Consider the following 17,913-nt stretch of genomic DNA (forward strand, 5'->3'; position numbering starts at 1 on the left):
ACCAAACCTCTATTATATGGAATGTTAAAGGGTCTTCTTTAAGAAGAAAAGAATAAAAAATATAAACAGTGAAATGGCAATAAGTACACATCTATCAATAATTTAATTTTGAAAACAAAATAAACAAACAAGCAAAATAGAAATAGAGTTACATATACAGAGACCATTTTGATAGTTGTCAGATGGGAGGGAGGTTGGGGGGGTTGGGTGAAAAAGGTAAAGGAATTAAGAAGTACAATTGGTAGTTACAGAATATTCACAGAGATGTAGGTCACAGCATTGGGAATAAAATAATATTGTGATAACTATGTATGGGGCTAGGTGTGTATGAGATTTATTTGGATGATCATTTAGTAAGTTATATGTCTAATCACTGGATTGCATACCTGAAAGTAATATAATATTGTATGTCAACTGTAACTGAAAAATAAAACATTATTTAAAGGCAAACAAAATAAAAAATAAATGAATCCCTGGCTAGTGTGGCTCAGTGGATAAAGCACCAGTCTGTGAACCAAAAGGTCACCAGTTTCATTTCCAGCCAGGGCACATGCCTGGGTTGTGGGCCAGGTCCTCAGATGGGAACGTGTGAGAGGCAACCAGTCAATGTATCTCTCACACATTGATGTTTCTCTCCCTCTTTTTCTCCCTCTCTTTCCCTCTCTATAAAAACAAATAAATAAAATCTTTAAAAATAAATAAATGAAAAAGGGGGTGGTGAGACCGCCAATAGCATAAGCATTGTCTGAGAATGTGTTATAAATGCAGAATCTCAGGTCCCACTTCAGACTTGCTGAATCAGAATCTGCATTTTAGCAGGATCCATACATCATTGAAGTCTGTTAGGTTATGGTTTATAGCACAGGCTTACTATTAGAAACGCCCTGGCTGGTTTGGCTCAGTGGATTGAGCGTCGGCCTGCGAGCTAAGTGTCGCTGGTTCGATCTTCCAGTCAGGGCACATCAGAGAAGGAAAACTCTGACTCCAAAAAACCTCCGCTGCCTTGCGGCATACCTCTTCAGGGGAAAGGCTAAGGGAGTAAACCCCGACAGAAAATCCGGAGCCGGAGTCCCTAAGGCGGTTTGACGTTGTAGTCAACACCGGCAACTCCTGCGGCGCACCTGAAGCCAAGCTGTATTGACTCCGTCTTTCCCTTGGACCCTTCAGCTGCAAAGAGAGGGGGGGTCTGCTGCATGGGCAACAGCAGACCCTCCATATCACCCTGCCCAGGCTCTGTAGCTTCAGCTTCACTGGAGAGGACACTCCAGCGTCATCGCAAGATGTCGATTCAACACGGGAGGAGACAGATACTGTGTCACTCCCGAGTCGGACTGCACAGCCATTCTCGGCGGTGCAGATAGACTCTTAAGAAGCTACACCATCGTCTCTCGAGACGGACGGCTGCCGACAACTATTAGAAAAGACTAGTGTGCTATATGACTGTGGACAAGCTATGTAGCCTCTCTGAGCCTCAGTTTTCAAATCTACAATATAAGCATCAAAGAATAGAGTGTATTCAATAGGTTTTCTTCAGAGTGAAATAAGATGATCCACATGCAGCTTGCAACAGAGGGTCCTCAGAACAACTGCTTAAATATCCTCACTGTTAAACAGATTACTACTTTGTGACCACGTGACCCTGGATTAGTCATATTATCTTTGTCTAGGTTCCAGTTAAAGGCACTATTTATCGAGCCCTTGAATTAACTTCTTGCTTCATCATAACCCATTTTCCTTGGCTTAATAATTAACACAGGGCTAGAGGTAGAAAGAAAGAAAGTCTGCAAGTTTCTAGTGAACCTGTGCACTTTACTTTCCATTTGAGGAAACCATGGCCCAGGACTTATCCCATGGAATCACAGAGACGAGGTCTGGCAGAGCCTGTTGAAGACCACATTTCTAAAGTCTCTACCCAGGAACTCTCCACCATAATGAAAACAACAGCGTCTGTGCTTTGACACCTACTTGCTGCCAGACACCAGACTCAAAAGTTTATCAAAAGAAGCATCTCATCCAATCTGCACAGCCATCCTCCATTTCAAAGACAAGGAACTCCAGCTTTCAGAATTAATTAATGTGCCCAAGGCCACAAAGTCTGGAAGGGTAAGCATGGACAACTCAGGATAGAGTCTGGTTTTCTGACTCCATTGTTCCCAGTGGACCCCTTCCTTATGCTCCATAGCTCCCCAAAAAGCTCCCTGTAGAAGAGACAGGCATATCTGTGGGCACTTCTGGTTGGGTATGGAATGTTCTGTTTCTTGACCTGGGTGGTAGATACAGGGGTATTCATTTTACTCTTGCTCTTTAAACTGTACAAATATATTTCCACACACATATTGTATATGTCAAATATTGCATACCCATAACTTAAAAACAGATAGAAAGGAATAAAAGGGGAGTTTCACAGATGTTTGACTAGAACCCTGGAGTGACCTCAAGGCAGGAAGAGGGGAGCTTGACATAAAAGCAGAGGAAAAAAGCACCCAGTATTTAACCTAAGAGCCCTGCAGTTAGTACCTTGACTCGGGACCAGAAAACTAGTACCTGGCAGGGACTGCGGGGTCAGAGATAGTGGGGCCTAACATTTAGAAATGTTTCTAAAACTAGGCCATGAAGAAAACAATTTGTCATTTGTTTCCCAGTCTTAGGTTATGACAGGTGAGTTAGCTTATTTTCTTTTACTGGTTTCCCAGGATACCAGAGGACACTATAATGATACTAATGTGAGGGTCAACACTAAGATGATATTAACCCTTTGAGTGCCATGCATAGTTCGAAATTTGGATCAACAAGAGAAAAAATTTTATCAATATATAACGTGAGGTACAAAAAAAGAGAACAAAACATAAAATACAAATTATTCCATTGTTATTTACATTTATAGTCATTGAAAAAGAGTAGCTGGGAGTGACGCTGACACTTTTCGGAAAATTTGTCAGCATCATTCACAGCAACATTGGCACTCAAAGGGTTAATGGTAGGGTCATTTATGATTGTGGAAATTCAGAAACCACCCAAAATCCAACAATAGGAACTAATTTAATGTTTGGTGCCTCCATATGAGGAATGGCCACTAATAGCCACTTAAAAACCAGGACATAGTGATCCTAACAAGGATTTTAACTATAGCTGTGGCCTCTGTTCAGGGCATTTTCTGTGCTGGGCACAGAAAATTAGATAGCTAATTTGGTAAATATCCCAAGCTGTGACCCCTTAAATCTTTTTTTTAATAGTATTTTTTCCATTACCATTTAAACCCCTTAGGCCCCACTCCCTGCCACGATCTCCACACTGTTGTCCATGTCCATGGGTATTTTTTCTTTTTGCTCAATCCCTTCACTGCCTAACCCTCCCCTGCCTCAGAGTTGTCATCTTTCTATGAGTCTGTCTCTATTTTGCTTGTTAGTTCAGTTTGTTCATTAGATTCCACATATGAGTGAAATCATATGGCATTTACATGACATCTTAAATTTTAAAAGCAGCTTATAATGCAGGTGTGCCATATAATTTCAGTTATATATATAAGGTTCAGTAATGGGGAAATTGGTGATATAAATTATTTCATATGCGAGCCCAACTGAAGGACAGCTCTTCAGTCATTGCAAATCATGCTGTAAATTTCTAGTAGTTGACATGGAAAGAGTTCATGACATATTAAAATTTTTAAAAAAGAAGATAAGGCAGTATTTCCAACACCATTCTATAAATTGTGTGTTTGTTTGTACAAAATCAGTGATTTTAAACTATGGGTCATTTTGCCCCTCAGGGGACATTGGGTAATGTCTGGAGACATATTGGGTTGTCACACATGCAGAGGCCTGGGGTGCTGCTAAAAATCTCACAATGCACAGGACAGCCCCACAGCAAAGAATTATCCCATTAAAAATGTCAGTAGTTATAAGTATGTGTGCACACACACATGTGCAGAGAAATGGGGGAAAAGCCTAGAAAGAATATTTCGGGATGTTAACAGTCATCTTTAGGTGCAGATTCAATATTTTCTGTATCTCTATTTTCTGACATTTTTTTAAAACAAGGAGCAAGATTAATTATGAGGAGAAGAAAAGAAAATCATGTCGTTACAATCGCCTTGGAAACGGTTCAGTTTAGAGAAGCAGCAGAGGGAGGAAGTTTAGGGGAAGGTGTCCCATTGCTCACACCAGACCTCAGGAGGAATAGCTTCCCCTACTCTGAGGCTTCATAAAAACCTGACACATGAAGACAACCGAACCTGCAGGGAGATGTGTCTGTGGCCAGAGCTACCCTCAGGAAGGTCAGGTCACTGAGCTGTGCAGGTGAACTTGGTGGGGCAGGGGTGCACACCGGGCTCTGCTGCTGTTATTAGGGGTGGGCCCTCTAACCCTCACCTCTCCTCAAGGGTGTGGTGGCTCTCTTTGCTCTTTGCCCTTTGATGAACCAATAATGCCTCAGGCTAGGCAGTAGCTCAAACCACTGAAGTCACAGCTCCTCCTGGGAAATGAAGACAGAGACAGTAGTGACCCAGCTTAAAACAGAAAGGCTCCAGCAGCTGCCTAGCAACACTTGTGTGGGTTCCCTTCCAGGTCTGAAGAGCAGACATAAACCATCCCATAAAAAGAGGGCAAGAGAGGCCCAGACAATGGATGAGAACTCAGATGGGCCCCTAGCAAGTTTCCTGAGAGGTTGGGTGAAAAACCAGGCAGTGCTAAACAAAGGGCCACCTTCTGGGTCACCTAATAAACCCTAGTCCTCATCAAGGGGGAATCAAGTGTTCTAGCATTTGAATCATGCCAGACTAAATGCTGGTCAAACCTCCTTGGCCCCCTGCCCACCAAGTGCCATTCCTCTTTCATCCCATCATTCCTATTCAATTATGGAATAAATAAAAGCTATGCTTAGCTCTGCTCAGAATGTGCTGAAGAAATCTTTCTTGCCAGGATTTTCCAAACCAGTGTCATGTGTCTGAACTAAGCAGATTCCTGGACCAATGGCCTTAGATCCAGGAGGGCAAACAGCCTCAAGTCCCATGTCAACTCTGAGTGACAGGAGTGGCCGTCTGGAGTGAGGGGTCAAAAAGCTTGTGGGACTGCCTAGAAGAGAGGGAAACATGTTGTGATTGCTGAGCTCTGTCTGTTGTAGGCACATACATGCACAGAGAGTGCCCAAGTGCTCCTCCATTTCTGCTTTGACCCCTGACCAGATTATCTACAAGGTTATTCCCAATTGTACTGAGGTTTCTGATACTGCCATTTCAATTGGTGATTACTGCTGATTCCAATGGCAGCAAGTTTGCAGTTTACCAATATCAGAATAACTTTGGGGACTTGTTAAATGCAGATTTCTGGACCCCAGTAACTTGTATGGGAATATCCTGTGGGACTTATCCAAAAATGTCAGTTTCTGGGCCCCACTCCAGACTCCCAATATAAACCATTATAAAGGTGGGCACAGTAATTTTTAGTCTTAATAAGCACCCCAAGATGATTTATATGCACACCAAAATCTGAGAACTATTAATCTAGAAATATTATTCCCACCTGGGCTGTCATACCTAAGAACATTATTAAAAATCACTATTCTAGATTGAATTATGGTAGTTCTAAAATATGTCCAATATTCTTTAATATTCCTCCCTTCAAAAGGTGAAGCCTAATTCGTCTCCCTTAAGTGTTAGCTGTGCTTAGGGACTTACTTATAATCAATGGAATCTGGAGGATGTGACAGTGTGTGGCATCCAAGATTAGAGCATAAAAGGCATTTTGGCCTCCTCCTTGCTGTCTCTTATATCACCCATTTCCAGGGTTGACAGCTGCCATGTCATGAGGTCACTCAAGTAGCCCTTCAGAGAGGCCCATGTGGTGAAGAATCGAGACCTCCTGCCAACGGCCATGTGAGAGAGCCACCAGGAGGCCCAGTCAAGCCTTCAGGTGGCACATCCCTGGGTGATGTCTGAACTGCAACCTCACAAGAGACCCAGAGCCAGAACCCCTCAGCTAAGCAGCAGCCAAGCTCCTGATCCAGCAAAACTGTGAGAGAGTAAATGTTTGTTGTTTGAAGCCACTAAGTTTTAGGATTCTTTGTTGTGCAGCAATAGATAAATGCATGAGTAAAAAGAGTTTCCATTGATTTCTCAAAGGGCTACACTGTTAACCCAATAACTCACTCCTGAGTGAGCAAGCTTAACTTCTGAAAGAAGGCTTTACATTTCTCCAGTCAATCCTCTGGACAGAGCTAAAGGGATTGTATGGGCAGGCTGTCCCCAAGCCATCTGAGATCCAGCCATGCTGCAGTCTTTCCCAGAGGCCCAGAGCTGTGTTTTCCCAGAGAAGCTTTATTGGCTGTCCCAGCTGTGTGTACACACTTTTTGCCTTCCTCCCAGCATGGGCTCTAAGCCCTTAACAAAGTTCACAAAGCCTTGAACACTCAGCTCCACCCTTCTCTCCATTCTAATCTCCCAACATTTTGCCTTTATGTATACACACACAGAATGTTCCCCAGTCCCCTAGAAGCCCACATCCATCTCTGTATGTCTCTGTTCATACTCTTCCTTCAGCTCAGGACACACTTGCACACCCTTGTATCAAATTTCTCATTTCTTCTTCAGGCCTAGCTCAGTGGTTCTCAATGTTAGTATGCCTAAAAATTCTTATAGAGGATAATATATGCAATCTGAACTTATATTCAATTTTGAATTTTATATAAAATTGAAGAACTTGGGCAATTTTGACTTTCATGATTTGCACCTTATGAAAGTAATCTTGCCTTTGAATGTGATCTTATGAGGGATTCCACTGTAGTAACTCATCTAGAATCACAGACTGCTGAAAAGAATCTTTAATATATATAGGCTTATAGTACTTAAATTCCATTGTTATATATTCTTTTGAAAATATATTGAAAAACTACAGACATTCTCATTAGAAAACGCTGGCCCCCTGACATTTTTACATGAATTTCAGGCTCAAAATCCCTGAAACAAAGGCCAGAGAACTTAAGTAAACTGGTGGAGATCTCATAGTCCTTTAGTGGAAGCGTTGAAGACTAGAACACAGATCCCTTTACTCTTTCATCTCTGGTTGTCTCCTTAGGTGGGGCTGCCTTTCAAAGCATCCTGAATCTGGACCAGTCTAGGCCCTGCTTGGTGAGGCCCGGAAGGCAGATTGCTTGACGCTGCATCCAGTATGGACAGTAGAGCAATATCCTCTATCTTGAGCCCATTCCATCACTCAGAGGGTTCAAATACTGGGAATGTCAGGCCTTCTCAGTCCTCCTTTGGGAGACAGGTTGGGCTTAGAGGTTTGGACCACCAATGCATGGAGTCTAGGCAGAAGCTTCAAGCTGAGCTGGGATTGGCATGTCAGACCAGCTGGGACTCATGATAAAGAAACTCAAATAAAAATGGACATCAGTGGTAGAGTGGAATGCAAAGAAATATGTGCTGACATAAAACAGGAAGAATATCTCTAAAATGGGCTTACTAGACTCATACTAGATATTAAGGACACAGGGAACTGGGGTTGATTATAGGGAAGGTGACAGATTTGAGGAAAGGAATGACCAGGAGCCAGATGATTCTCCCAGGAAGCTAAATTATGTAAAAGATGGCTGTTGCTGCCTTTCTACATAAGTAACTTAGAAATGACTGATTGGTGTCTGTTTGTTAGGGTAGTTTTGCTTTAAAACACACATACACACACACAACACACAAAACTATATTAATATACAGAGGAAGTTTATTAGGTTTTATAAATTAAAAGTCCAGAGGTAGGTTAGACTTTGGGAATAGCTCAATCAAGGACCCAGCTCAGCATGATGGAGGGTGTTGGGAGCAGTGGGAGATGGAGCAGAACACAACTCTTGCGCCAGCCTCCATACAGAGCCATCCTCTGGGGGTGGGCGCACAGAGCTCCAAGAAGAAGCCCTCTAGCATTTTACCTGGTATAATGACATCCTTTAGACAGCCAGGCACTTGGACCTTAAGGGTTTTGCCTGACTTCCCATTATTGGAACTTGATCTTAGAAGTATGTAGCCATAATGCCTAATCCCTTTAAATGTGTTGAAAGCATAACAGCATTTGGTCTGTGATCACCAACAGATTCTCTTGCAACTAATTTTTATGCAACTCAAGACTGAGTGGAAACATCTCACTGTACTTAATGCAGTGTTTCTGTAAAAGTGCAGTTTTGGGGGGTAGGGGCAGAAAGACTATCTGTTGATATTTGATATTCACTTGTTCACAGAGCTTTTGTCATTATACTATGTCACATGGCTCTCTTATAGTTTCCAAAGCCATAAAATGCTAAAGAAAACAGGATTTTTCCAGCTCTGATCTCATATGTACAAATTCCAAGAGCAGCCTCCCAGAAAATAAAAGATTTTATACAGCAGAAAAAAAAAAAAAAAAAAAAAAAGACCCAACTCATTTTCTCTGTAGTATTCTCAGCTCTGCCCTTCTCTGGGTTCTGACTTTGTCCTCAAACTGGCTTCCTCATTGTAGCAAAGTGGCCATAGCAGCCCCAGGCCTCAAACCTTATCCAGTGCTCTCTAGAGCAAGAGAGAGCTTTTCTTTCTGCAATCACTGAACAAAAGCCAGGTTATTGAGCTAACCAGTATCTACATTAATCGCCGAGTGTGGGGAACCACTCCTTGTGGTTTAGGGAATTGTAACCCTAGCTATTGGCCTGACTTGCCCCCCTGGATTGTCTTTAAGTCTCAGTAGGACTCTGGAAGGTTGTGCGGGAGACATAACGAAAAACCATTCAGAGGGTTTCCATGGGAACTGGATTTAAAGAATGCTTATTATGCTTTAGAACTTGCTCTGCTTTTCTTATCTCTTAGTTAAGTATAAACAATCTCTAGCAAGAAATGTATGAAACTTTGCATCTAATGCCAGTGTGGCATCAAGATGTTTAGCAGACCCTGACACAGACTGGTCACTGTGCCCTCTGTACTGCTACTTGTAATCTGTTATTGTCAACTGTAATCCAGGCACCTAAAAGCTATTGATAATTTATGAATTTTGACCTTGTATCTCCTGAATCCCCTCCTCAATAAAAAGCGTGAGGGATGAAGGTCTTGTGCTTTCTCCACAGAAGGAACACTTGCCTCCCTTACCCCTCAGACAAAATAGTGTCCTGGATAAGTTTGTTCCACCATGGTTGTGAAACCTTTGCTGGACAGAGTAGTTTCTGACTGAGCCAGGGCATCGGAGGCCTATCAGCCTCAATTGAGGTAGGGGTGATGAGATTACGCTGAAGGGCTAGTCCAATAACAGCCCATCCTGGGGCTGGGGCGGCATCAGTGCAGCCAGAAGCCACCATGCACAAGACTGGTAGATGGATGGTGGGGAGGCAACTGAAGTGCTCACTCTATGGATTTCAGGGACCAGTGGTACTATCTATGAAGATTTTGAAAGCCTCATATTTCTCAAAAGTCCTAGTCTGATATGGTCTACCCTGCACTTCTAGAGATTTCTTCTGACTCCTTCTGCAGGCATGTTGAGCCCCTCTAAGCCTTGCCCACTTTTCTTATGAGTTGTGAACCTGGCATTAAATTATGCCAATTCAATGTTTAAAAATCACAGAAAATCAACAGAGGACAGAATTGTTTGAAATTATCTGATCTGACTCCTCATTCCCATTTTTTATAGAGGTGCAACCCATCTGGACTCCACACCCAGTGCTTCCTCCTCATCTCACTGGGAGGCTCTGTCACCAAGCAAAGACCCGCTACCTGACACAATAGGAACCAAAACTATGTTACTGGCTTTAAAGAGAGAGAGAAAAAAAGACTTTTATTGCTGAGTCAACTCACATGAGACAGGAGGCACTGCTGAAATCTGTCTCCTGGATCTGGGGTCTGGACAAGTCTTAAGGGTTAGGGAGATCAGGTGGCATGAGGTAGTGCTGGAAGACCAAGTTTTATTGGAGGATTTTGGAAGCTGGTTAATTATAGCATAGGGTCAATGGCAAGAGAAAAGCCAAAGTAATTCCATTCAGGCAGGGTTTGATTTGTCAGTTCTATATTTGCCCATATTCAGTCTAGGCACCAGATCTTCCTTATTGAAGGAAACCTTACTTTATAAATGGCTCTGTTACATGAGTTCCAGGGACTGAAGATTTTTGAGAGTGGGTGGCACATATGTAATACTGTCTCTGTAAAATAACCCAAGGGTTGCATTTATCATTAATCTGTTTTAAGAGGGAAGAATCAGCATGCTGTTTCAGCTCTACAGCATAAATTTTAGGAGACCAAATTTGATCCAGTTCTGCCACTTAACTGCTGGGCAAATTACTCAACCTGTTTGAGCCTCAATTCCCTTATATGTCAAATGGAAATGATGACTATAGTGCTTACTTCGTAAGGTATTATAAGGATTAAATCTGTACGACTTTCCTATTGCTGCTGTAAAAAATTAAGACAAACTTAGTGGTTTAAAACAACACATATTTATTCTCCTAAGGTTCTAGACATCTGAAGGCTGAGATCAGAGTATCTGTAGGGCTACATTTCTTCTGGAGGCTTCATGGGAGGAGCCAATCCCCTGCCCTTTCCAACTTCTGGAAATGCCTAACTCATGGTCTTTCCTCCATTGTTCAGGTGCTTCCTCCAACTTCTAGTTCCATAGTCATGTTTCCTTCCTCTGACTTTAGTCTTCTCGCTTCCTTATTTTAAGGTCTTTGAAATTACTTGGGACTCATCCAGAAAATTCAGGATAATTTCTTCATTTCAAGATCCTTAATTCAATCACATCTCAAAAGGCTTTTGCCATGTAAGGTAACATACCCACAGGTTCTAGGGATTAGGATGTAGACATCTTCGGGGGGCAGGGCGGGAAGTGGAATGAGGTTGGAAACATTATTCTTTTTATCACAAAATAATCAATATAAAAGCATGTAGCATTAGTGTGTGCCAAGTACATAGTAAGCATTCAATGTATGTCATTATCATCATTTAGGCACCACCTATGTGCCTAGCACTGTGGTGGACATTGTAGCTACCACAGTGATTAAAACAGATGTTGGCACCTGTCTTTGTGGGGATTATTAAGCCTCATCAGTGTAACATTTGAACTCACAGATGTGCTTAAATCTATTTCAGATATGCTCAGTGACTGTATCAGTTGGCTTTTTCTGTGTAACAAACTATCCCAAAGCTGACTAACTCAAAACAACTACATATTTAGTTTTCAATTTTGTTAGTCATTAACTTCAGTTCTAGTCTGGGCTGCACTTGGCTGATTTCAACTGGGCTCACCCATGATCAGCTGGGGCTACTGGTTTATAATGGTTTAGCTGAAATGCATGGACCTCTCTCCATGTGTTTTTTTAAAATCACCCAACAGGCTCACCCAGGCTTGTTTTTGCATTGGGAAGGTAGCAACATGAATAGACATTTCCAGGCCTGAAAGTCATAGGCTCCGAGCTGACACACTTCACATCTGTCACTTTCATTGATCAAAGCACATCACAAGCCCTGACTTAAGAGTAAGAAAAGAGGCACTTTACCTCTTAATGGAAGAAGTAGTGAGTAAAGTATTGTTGTCATTTCCCTCTCTATCACAATGATACTGCAGGGAAGAGAAAGGAAGAATGAAGGTTTTGCCCTTATGGAATCAGAAGAAATTTTCCCCTGGAGAGTTCCCCAAGAAAGGAGTCAGAAGGCCACAGCCTGTTCAGGAGTGGCCTTGGGGTGACTAATTATTTTTGTGCTCTCTGTGAAGCACAGCACATTAGCATGTTACTTTCTATCTGTGCTAAAATTTCAGGCACCAAAGATCTGTATTATAAATGACACAATTAAGTCCTTGGCAAGAATAAGTCAAGTTTACCAAACTCTCTTCTCTTTTTCAGAGAGTTTGGGAGGACAAGCAGAACAACTACATCAAAGTCTGCACAAGTGACAAAAGACATTTTGAGGAATTAAAAGAGGTCATTGGAAGACTGAATTTCTTTAGAACAAAGTTCCTCTGTTTGTCATTGGCAAATATGAGAGAAAAAAGAAGGATATAAAACAGCTTATTCTGCCTTACCCCAACTTTTTAAAGAGAAAAATATGTACTTACATGTAGGCCTAGAAAAATGACTGAGAAGATATATACACACAATAGTAATTTAGTCATCTTTGCTGGGATTAGAGGTGGCTGTTACTGTGTCTACTTCTCTAAACTTTCCCAATTTTCTGTAATAAACCTAGTTACCTTAGTAATCAGAAAAAATGTAAATTAAAAAAAATCTCACAATGGATTCTAGTTGCTTCAACATTTTAAAGTGAAGTTTAAATTATTTGATTGTGTTGCTAATGGTATTTGCTAGAATTGGGGCTTCTGTATTTTTTTCCTTTAAAATTGTCCTGGGGCACTAATTTGTACACTAAAGTCATGAACTCTTACTTTCAAGTTTATAAAAATAAATCTATTAATTAGTACAAGTTCCTTTTATTTGTATCTATTCGCTCACTTTTCTAGATGCCAGGATCTCAAAGCCCTTTAGCAAGTGAGATATTCAAAGGTCATTCACTGATTTCTTCATACAAATGACTCTATATAGCTATAATTTAATATCTTACTCTTGGGTTTTATCAGGGGTTGATATACACAGCAGGCCTGTAAAAAAATATTTCTGCATTTTTTATAAGACTACTGCCAAAGATTTTGTCTGTATTTGGTTCATGGTCCTTTCCATGGATATCTCCTTGATAGAGTCCCCTTGTAGACATGAGGAAGTTTGGTTTTCATGATGCATGCCTGTGCTTCCTGTTTGGAGACCATGAGATGAGTCATTTATCTTGGTTTCTCTTTACCTTTGTTGCTGGAAAGTTTGGAATCAAATTTTGTGCTAAATTAAGGAGACTCCCTTTAGCTGAGATTCTCTGTCTTGTTGAATAGTATCTTTTTCTATCTGTCTATCTATCTATCTATCTATCTATCTATCTATCTATCTATCTATCTGGCTGAAGTCAGAAATCCCAGACAATATTCTAGAATTTTCTGTCTCCTTGTGGCAATTACCCATCCTGAAGATTTTTCCTTTGAAAGCTTTCTTCCTTTGAAATCAATCTCTCTCTCTCTCTCTCTCTCTCTCTCTCTCTCTCTCTCTCTCTCTCTCTCTCTCTCATTTCATGCTTGGATTGCTCAAATAGCATAACTGGACTTCCTGAATCTTCTCTTACCTTTTTCCTCCATACACCCCACCCCAACTAAAATAAACTTCATTTTCCACACTAGCAGGGCAAGTGGTTTTCCTAATATGCCAGTCTGATCTTGTTACCTACTAGTTAAAAATCTTTCCATGTGAAGTCTCAGTTCCTTAGGTTCCATTGCATGTGTTTTCATCTGCCTCTCTCAACTCACATCTTCCTTCACCCCAGCCATCCTGAATCAATAAGGAATACCCTCTCTTGTCTCTGGAACTCTGCACATGCTATTCTCATGCCTTGAACACTCTTCTCTCTTCCCCACCCCTTTTTGGCCTGTTTAGTATCCTGAATCTTTCTTCACACTTTATTCTCCGAAGCCATCCCTTGTTCCTTCTCCTGCTCCAAACTGGTAGGTACCCTCCTATGAGTTCCCATAGTTGTTCATAGTTACCCTGAAACAGCACTGATTATGATGAATTGAAAGGAGTGTGTCCTTATATATCTCTTGCTCTAAAATACAAGCCCTAGGGGGGCTAGTCCCAATTCTGTCTCCTGTTGCATCCCCAGGGCCAGTACAGTGCCTAGCCAGCAGGAGATACTCATTGAATATTTGTTAAAAGAATGAACAAACCAATCTTCTGGCATAAAAACCTTTTGCTTTCACCTACCTCCTTTTTCTAATACTCATTATTTACCTCTTATTTGGCCCTATTGCTTTATATTGTGCATTTCTGTTGCCTTAAGCACTTCTTTTTCAAAAATGGCCACAATGTTCCTTTTGCTGCAGCATATCCTATTTCCCACCCCTTCAGTCTGTGCTGGCCCCTGAATAGTAATATGCAGCTGCTTAAATGCGGCTGCCTTTGCATTAGTTTAGGCAGATTTGCCTGCTTCTGCTCCTTCTCTGGGAACTGTGCTGCTCTCGTTACAACAAGCCTGAGCTAGCCTGCTAGATGATGAGAGACAATACTGAAGCCCCTCCAGTGCTCCACCTCATAGCCAGCAGGCCAAACACTTGAATGACAACATCATTGACTAGTCAGCCCTAGGCAACTCACCTAGGGCTATAGATGTCTAAGCCCAGGGTAGCTCAAGGAGCTCTGCCCAGATCAGTGTTCACACCTGCTTTACAAACAGACTCCAGAGCAATAAAAAAGGCTTATTGCTTAAAACCCTGTGTGTTAGAGTGCTTTGTTGCATCTTGGTCTCCCTGCCCCCAGCCCCATCCTGTAGCTGACCTTAGGTGACACTATCTCCATCCAACAAACAGGTTAAAACTTCAAAGTTCTCCAGAGGGTTAGGGTCACCCCAGTCTTTTTTTTCCAGCAGCTTAGGGTACAAACTCCATATCTGTTTTTAAGGACAGAATTAGAAAGACTACCTAAAGTTTTAGGGGACCAAAGTCCTTTTATATCCTTCTCATCTCACTCTACTTCTACCTTCACCTTTTCCCCTGAAACAAAACAAAACAAAACAAAATTTAATTTAATTCTTCTTCTCTGGATGCTACCTAAAGTACCCACATTTTGCTTGGACTGGGATCCTTTGAACTAACACAGTGACTGGCTCTGAGTCTGTGTGGCCCGGTGCAAGTAATTGGCTCCTCTATGACCTCCAGCAAGTCAATTTAACCTTTCTACATTTAAATTTTCTGGTCTGTAAAATGGGTGTTATAATTCTACCTACTTCCAGGGGTTTTGAAAATGTACTCATTCATTTATTCATTCCATGAATATTTACTGAAGGCCCCTGTTCTGAAAATGCTTGAGACCAGGCAGGTTCAATTGGGATTCAGACAGATGAAAGAAGATACGTGGAACCGTGGGGATAGCTGACATGCCTTTGTTCTGGGTGCTGGGACAATCTGCATTCATGCTTGATCTCTCCCCTGCCAGTGGGAATCCCCTCTTCCCTATATACTATGCATAGACAAAGCTGCTGCTTGCCAAAATATGACATCTTTGGTTGCATAATGGCGAGTGCTCTGCACATGCGAGTTTCTAACTATTATCTCTAAGCCACTCATGCCCAGACACCCGTGTGAAGGAACCTGACTGACTCCATTTTCCCTACACTCCACCTCTTCAGGGTTCCTCACCATACAATCTATGCAAGGTCCATCTTCCGTGACTGTTCCTTGGAAAGGAGGGTTGAGCCTTGTACCCATAAACCACAACAGCAATAGAGGCTACATCAACAAGCGACTAACAGACAGGCCTCCAACAAAGCAAAGGCCCACCTCCATCCAGAGGTTAGAGATGCCTACTATTCCTGCAGTGGGTTACCAGTTAGGTGTTCAAAGATGTGCACTTCAGAGATTAATGTTTGCAAGGCTTTGCTAACATTATGGTGGACATCAGGAATATATACACGATTCATCTCTGACTAAGACACATACTCCACCCTGGGAGGCAAAGCTACTTTTTGTAATTGATACATTTCCTCATTCAAGAGGTTCAAGGCATCATGCATTGCATTCAGTGCCTGAGCAGTGTGCAATGCCAATGCCATTACTTCAGCCTCTGTTACTATGGATGCAGCTTGAGGGGAAAAAATAGCTAATGGGTAGTACCACCAGGGGGTATACTTCACCCATTGCCATGCCCTAAACATTTCCCAATTGGCTGGCTGAGTCACAAGGGTTTTCTGGACTCAGACAGGCAGATAAGGCCAGCACCACATATAGTGGCTGGTCCAATTTCTGGGCAAATAAGGTCACCCATGTGAGCCACATATCCAAAGGGCTCCAGTGGGAACTGTGGCCCATGCACAGCTGTGAGCCACCCCAACCCATTCCATATAGCATAGGTAATTGCCAGTCAGGACCAGTTGTATTGCTACTCTGCCCCAGCATAAATGTCAGCCCAAGTCACATTCCACAAGGAGTGTGTACTGTTCCATTGGTTCTGCAGCCAGGTCCAGTTTGCTGTAAAGGCTGGAAATATGCACCAAGGGAGGCCAGCAGACATGCTGAGAGGAATTTCAGTGCAGATGCAACAGGCTAACTGGTCAGCCACTGCAGAATAAATATATACCCATTCAGCTAAGCTGTTAGTTTCCACCCTAGGGGTGAAAAGACAAAGCAGTTCCTGGAACGAACAGTGGCAAGTCCTTCCCTTCATACAATATACATGTAAGTTTCTGATCAGTGGACAACACAGTGGCTGGCAAAGGGGGCCTCCTGGGGTGTGTGTACCACACCTTTTGTGCTTCAACTTGGGGTTCTGCATCTACCTGCAGCAGGAGGATGGAACTCATAATAGGCCTTACAGAAATTAACAAAGGAAACACAGAGGAGTGTTTCTTGGTCTGCTGGCCCTGGGCATGTTACCCATAATACTGGGGGCCATTGTCCTATCACCCTCGGCACTATCTGCAGGTTTTTCTCTTCTTCCTGCCCCCAAGGAGCAACAAGGGCTAGCCAATGCATGTAGGGAGCTTTTATCTCCCAAGGCCAGGTCCAAGTAGCTGTCTGGCGTTGCTCCAGGTCCTCCAGTGCAGGCAGCAGAATATTTCCTTGTCTTCCTACACCTGGCTTCAGGAGACCATCCTTGGTCTGCACCCGCAGTTGGATAGGAGGGGCAGTCCGGTGGAGCAACACTTCCACCGGAGCTGGATCTCCCCTCCTACTTTTCTCATTTAGAGTTTGGAGAAGTGTTTTGTCCAGTCTCTTAATGTAGGGGTGGCAGCCTTGACTTGTAGGCCCTGCTTTAATAGGCCATTATACCGTTCAATCATCCCCACAGACTGGGGGTAATAGGCCACATGATATTTTTAGTCTATCTGCATGTCATGGGCTCACTGTTGCACTTGGGGCCCAGTAAAATGCGTTCACTGGTCACTTTCAATAATCGGGGGTCACCTATAGGTGGTGCACAAGTGCTCAAGCATGGCAAGTACTGCTTTCTGATCCGGGTGGTGGACAGGGTATGCAGCCAGTAGCCTGGTGGTCATGTCTACACCTGTGATTGCATACTTATAACCTTCTGAGCTGGATAATGGTCCAATCACATCAATTTGCCACTGAGCCAGCAGTACCCGTCCTTGCACCACCTGTCCAGAAGTTCCTGCAGACCTGTGGGGATGCTCTCATGGACGGATGACACAGGTCTCACAGCCTCCTGCACCTCTGCTAAGGTGACCGGCAATCCCCAGGATTTCACAGTCAACCACATGGTCTTTTGCCCAGCATTCAAAAGGCGTCAGCTTCAGCCATTGGGCAACTTTCCTCCTGGATGAGTCACTAGGCACCATTTCTAGGCACCACACCTTGGCTACAGTATCAGCCCCATCATTCCCGGGGGAAGCTAGGGGCATATGCCCAGTTACATGATACACAGTAATTTGTTTCTGGTGACCTAATTCCCATAGGTCTTGCCACAAGGCCTGTCCTCATAAACGCCTGTGCATAACCATCCATTTATTAGAATACCATGTAGAGATCCACAGAATTAAGCCCCGGTACACCACCCAACTATCTGTAAAAATAGTCAGGGGCAGTGCCTCATTCACAACCATGAGCCACACGGCTCTTAGCTCTGCCCATTGGCTACTCTGGCCAACTCCAGTGTCAAACCAGATAGTGTCTGTCTCTGGTTGGATTGCTATAGTAGTCCACAAGGTGGGCTGGCCTATGCTAGACTAATGCATGTTTCAAGTATCTGCAGGGATGGGTGCCTTTCCCTCATGGAAAGGATTAGGTTCCATTTCTTCTACTGTGACAGGAGCATTAGATTTCTCAGCTACATAAGTAACAGGGCCTAATACTTCTTGCAACTCAGCCCACAAAGGGCTAG

General features: G+C 42.8%; 2 long non-coding RNA genes across 2 annotated transcripts in view; one reads left to right on the plus strand and one right to left on the minus strand.

The window, feature by feature from the left end:
* Nucleotides 1-17,913, minus strand: part of LOC150004662 (uncharacterized) — a 97,576-nt gene that overhangs the window by 14,417 nt on the left and 65,246 nt on the right. The gene's annotated exons all lie outside the window — the stretch shown is intronic.
* On the plus strand, nucleotides 1,829-11,892 carry LOC150004663 (uncharacterized). The gene is made up of 3 exons (XR_016512303.1): nucleotides 1,829-2,103; nucleotides 5,780-6,007; nucleotides 11,833-11,892. It is a non-coding gene; the product is annotated as an uncharacterized LOC150004663 (long non-coding RNA).

Source organism: Furipterus horrens, unplaced genomic scaffold (genome assembly GCF_987537825.1).
Source record: "Furipterus horrens unplaced genomic scaffold, mFurHor1.1.pri manual_scaffold_7, whole genome shotgun sequence".
Taxonomy (NCBI): domain Eukaryota; kingdom Metazoa; phylum Chordata; class Mammalia; order Chiroptera; family Furipteridae; genus Furipterus; species Furipterus horrens.